Below are 4,799 nucleotides of genomic sequence, written 5' to 3'. Positions count from 1 at the left end.
TTTATATGTATGAATGTTTTGCCTGCCTGCATACACATATGTATGTGCACCACGTGCATGCCTGGTACCTGTGGGATCAGAAAAGGACATCAGATCCCCTGGAACTGAGATTATAGATGGCTGTGAGCCATCATGTGGGTGCTGGGAATTGAACCAAAGTCCTCTGCAAGAGCATCCAGTGCTGTTAACCACAGAGAAAAATCTCCAGCCTGGTGTGACATGTTTTTTTTTTCTTTTGAAAGATTTGGGTTTTTTTTGTTTGTTTTTTGTTTTAAATTAATTATTTATTATATATAAGTACACTGTAGCCATCTTCAGACACATCAGAGGGCGTCAGATCTCATTATGGATGGTTGTGAGCCACCATGTGGTTACTGGGATTTGAACTCAGGACCTTCGGAAGAGCAGTCAGTGCTCTTAACCGCTGAGCCATCTCTCCAGCTCCGATTTGTTTTTATTTATGTGTGTGCATGTGTCTCTGTGTGGACGTACGAGCAGATGAGTACCACATGGTGCCCTCAGAGGCCAGTGTCAGATCTCCTGGAACTGGAATTAGGTTGTTGTGAGCTGTCTGATGTGTGCTGGGACCCAAACTCAGGTCCTCTGGAAGAGCAGTATGTACTCCAAGCCTTAACTTATCTTCAATTGTTGTTTAATATGCTTGCATGTTTGCCTACATATATTTATGCAAACCAAGTGTGCACCTAGTGCCCTTGAAGGCCAGAAAAAAGCCTCAGATCTCCTGGATTGGAGTTATGAACTGCCATGTGGGTCCTGGGAACTGAACCCAGAGCCTCTGCAAGAACAGTAGCTGCTCCTAGCCGTTGAGCCAGCTCTCTAGCCCCCATGGAACCTTGTGGAAGAACCTAGCAGTTAGTGTTCAGACTAACTGTTTTACTGACGGGTATGAAACAGCAATAGAAACCCACGACAGGATGAGCAGTGGGATTGCTGCCACAGGGTGCTACCAAGCTTGTTTTTGTAAAAAATGGAGGTATTCAGCAGCAAACTTGAATGCATGGAGTTGGCGTGGAGGTGTACACACAGTTCCTGTTAAAAACCTGGGTTCAAGAGACGGAGGCAGGAGGAGCCCAAGCTTAATCCTCTATCTCAAAATCAAAAACAAAAACGATACAATTCAAAAGCCTGGCCTTTCTCCATCGTCGTGTGTGCCTTATACACTATTGACTTTGAGCTCTTCAACCCACGGACCATGGTATTGGCAAGGGTGACCGCAGCATTGTGCAGATGACTTAAGGGTCGGCAGTGAGGACTGAATGTGCAGACTGATGTCATGGAGAAGCATTTTGTGTCCAATGGTGCTGTGCTACCCCTGGACCTCACAGGCTTGTGGGGGGGTGGTGTCGGGGGAAGGAGTCTTCTTTCCAGACTCCTTTGGGAACTGGAGTAGTTGAGAGAATTCCCCTCGGGGTTGGGAGTGGAGTTGGGCTTGGGATGCCAGGGCAGGACATGGGTCTGGAGTCCAAGTCCTGCCTAGACAAACTGCAAGGTCAGCAAGCTAAGGAACTGCCTAGTCGGAAGCACATGTGGTACCCAGTGCTCAGCCTTAAATGGAACATCCATCTCAACCCCCACCTCCCAGGTTCAAGAGCATCATAGGAGGAGGGGCAGAAGGATGTAAGGGCTGGAGGATGGGGAGGAGAGCTGGGCAGTGCCATCTTCAGGACAGGCCCTGGCACTGTACCCATGGACTCGCAGCTCTGGCTCTCTGCACAAGCTCACTCAACAGACTACACTAACTGGAAAGAGAGATGGGGAGAGATGGGGAGGGGGAGAATACAAAGGGGAGAAAGAAGGGCATTGGGGTGCAAGAGAGGACTTGGGGGCTCCTGAGGGGAGTTGGGGAAGTATAAGGAAGAAGGTTGGGGTACACATGATCAAATATAGTGTTTACATGAATGAAATTGTCAAAGAATAAATAAAAGGTACTCTGTTAAAACGAAAGCACACACGCACACATACACAGGGTAGGTGCATAAAATGTAATAAGAGATGATGGTTAGGAGGTTGCAGAAACTAGAAGGTGGAGATCCCTTGATTGGAGGATGTGAGTAGACCTTTGAAGGTATACCTTGGCTTTGGTCCTTCTGTCCCTCTTCTTCCCAGCTGCCATTCTCTGTCACACACTCTGGTTTCTGTGATATCTTGTCTCGGGCCCAAAGCTGTGCAGTCAGTCAATCATGAAACCTTGGAAACCATGAGCTCAAACAGATCCTCCTCTTCTGAGTTGTTTGTGTCGGGTATTTTAACACAGCAAGGGAAAGCCGACTAACTCAGAGATGGACCTGGCTTACTGGGTAAATTAGGTCCGTGTTGTTTCTCTTAAAGCTCTGACCTGGCTAGCCCTTCCCTTCTGAGGCATCTCAGCCAGAAGACTGTGCAGAGAGCGCCACTGGAAGACTCCACCTCTTCAGTTGTGGGAGACACAGAGAAAAGCACGTACCATGCTCACTACAGCTCCAAGGACTTCTGCACAGAGCCAAGCCCCATTTATCCCATCCTGGCACCCCATGACGGTTTGAAGTTTCAAGCCAAGACTACACTTAAAAGGAAAACAAAACCAGATCAGGTGGGCCAACACCTAGGATCCAGAACTATACTGGATCAGTGTATCAGTAAATACTTCATAAACGTTTAACTGAGTATTCAGGAGTCAATATAATAGCACTCTACAAAAAATAGTAGCTTCCCCCTGCTGGAGATAAGAGAAAAATATCTTGATAAAGACTATATTAAAAATATATCAATGCATTTTTTTCTTTGGCCTGGATGTCTGTGTCCTCTGTTGAAATGCTAGGCACCACCCTCCCCACCCCCAAAGTGAAGGCATTAAGAGGTGGGGAACCTTCAGAAGGGAACTAGAACATCATCAAAACATGACCTCTGGGGTTGGAATCAGGGCCTTATGGAAAGGGGAGCAGACTGAAGATGCAGCTTAAAGACAGAGTGCTTGCCTAATGTGCATAGACACAAGGTTCTGAGTTCAAATCCCCAGCACCCTTGTAAAACAAAACAAACAAACAAACAAACAAAAAACAGTTGGGCTGGAGAGACGGCTCAGTAGGTAAGAGCACTGTCTGCTCTTCCAGAGGTCCTGAGTTCAATTCCCAGCAACCACATGGAAGCTCACAACCATCTGTAATAGGATCTGATGCCCTCTTCTAACACACAAGTGTACAGGCAGATAGATAGAACATATACATAAAATAAATAAATCTTTAAAAAACAAACAAAAACAAAACCAAAAAAAAGGTATGCTGTGTGTTCTGTAACCTCGGATGGAAACACACTTATTCTGAGAGCTCAGCGGCTCAGGTTCAAGTGGAGAGTCTGCCTCAAGAGACATACAGGAAGAGCCAGAGGAAGGCAGCTGATGTCATCCTCTGCCTCCACACACTCATGCATGGGTGTGCAAGCACACACGCACACACATTGAAAGACCCCCAGAACTGGGGAGATCCTTACTCAAGTCTCGGGATGACGCGACCACCCAATGATTCACGGGAGACCGAACTTGCTGCAATCACATGAGGAGGTTTTATTACAAGCAAGACGGGACAAGAGCTCAGGCCAGCATGCTGGGGTCGAAACTCATACACCGCGCAGGGAGTAGAGGAGTTCGACCCCGACCTGGGATTTTACAAGGCTTATAAAGGCAGAAACCACAAACCGGGGGGGAGAGAAAGAAAGGAAACGGGGTGAATTCCAAACCATAGATTCATCACCTAGCAAAGAGTCATGTATAGGTTTTTCCGGGCAACCTCCTAAGCCATTGTCACACTCCAGCCAGGGCGTTGTGACATTCCACAGAGGGCATTAGAGCACCTTGTGGTCATTCCAGGAAAGGCATTCTGTGGTTATTCCAGGACAGGAAAGGTGTTTTTTCAAGTTCCTGGAACAGTCACTCAGCCTAAGGGCGTGAAGTTCATGTCAGTCAAAGATTTCTCTGCTCTATAGGAGCCTGCTTGACTCCATTTTGGGACTTAGTTAAAAATTTTTATTCTACAACATCACATGCATACTGCACACTAGGCACTACAGACAAACATACTATACCCTACACACACACACACACACACACACATACACACTAAATACAGACACAACAGACATATACCACAGAGAGCACATGAACCACAAACACATACCGCACACAAACACACAAGAGAGAATATGTAAACTGATCTATAAGTGGACCCGGCACTGTAGACATGACAAGACTTCACATAAACTGCTTCAGCTGAAGAGAGACACTCAATTAGGCAGCTAATTATCATGAAGCTGTATTGATGCCCTGTTTGAAGCGGCCCACCCCTCAGACTCCAAACAGATGAGTGGGTCACCTCCCTCAGGGAGTCAAGCATGCAGAGAGGGGAGATGGTGTTAATCAAGGCTCTGGGACTCCTCCCCTCCCACAGTCCTTGTCACTCACTTCCCAGGCAGCTCCCTTTGAGAACCCCTGAAATCTGAGTGTTCAATGTGGATTTCAGTCAGGGCTCCAAGCAGAAGTTGCTCTGCAGGCCCTGCCATGAGGACGTCAACCCTTCAGGGACAGCTGATGCTTCTCATCGCCAAGGGTCATCCTGGGAAGTGTTCTTTGTTAAGCCTTCAGAATCAGGATCTGGTTGATGGAGTCTATTAAAGGCCCCACTATAACTCACCTGTGCAGGCAGTGGCTCGGGTTCCTGCTCCTGGTATCGAATTATCAGATCATTAGACTCAGATTAGTTCTTCATACCCCTTGGACAGAGACGTGCTAATTTGGATTCTTAGACATT

The 4,799-nt window shown here is 47.1% G+C and overlaps 1 long non-coding RNA gene across 1 annotated transcript; it reads left to right on the top strand.

The window, feature by feature from the left end:
• Positions 1–845: 845 nt before the first annotated feature.
• On the top strand, positions 846–2,772 carry LOC116102041. Its single transcript, XR_004122976.1, has 2 exons — positions 846–1,216; positions 2,350–2,772. It is a non-coding gene; the product is annotated as an uncharacterized LOC116102041 (long non-coding RNA).
• Positions 2,773–4,799: the final 2,027 nt, after the last annotated feature.

This window comes from Mastomys coucha, unplaced genomic scaffold (assembly GCF_008632895.1).
Source record: "Mastomys coucha isolate ucsf_1 unplaced genomic scaffold, UCSF_Mcou_1 pScaffold21, whole genome shotgun sequence".
Taxonomy (NCBI): Eukaryota; Metazoa; Chordata; class Mammalia; order Rodentia; family Muridae; genus Mastomys; species Mastomys coucha.
Note: the sequence above shows the minus strand (reverse complement) of the source record. Positions and strands in the feature narration are given on the sequence as shown.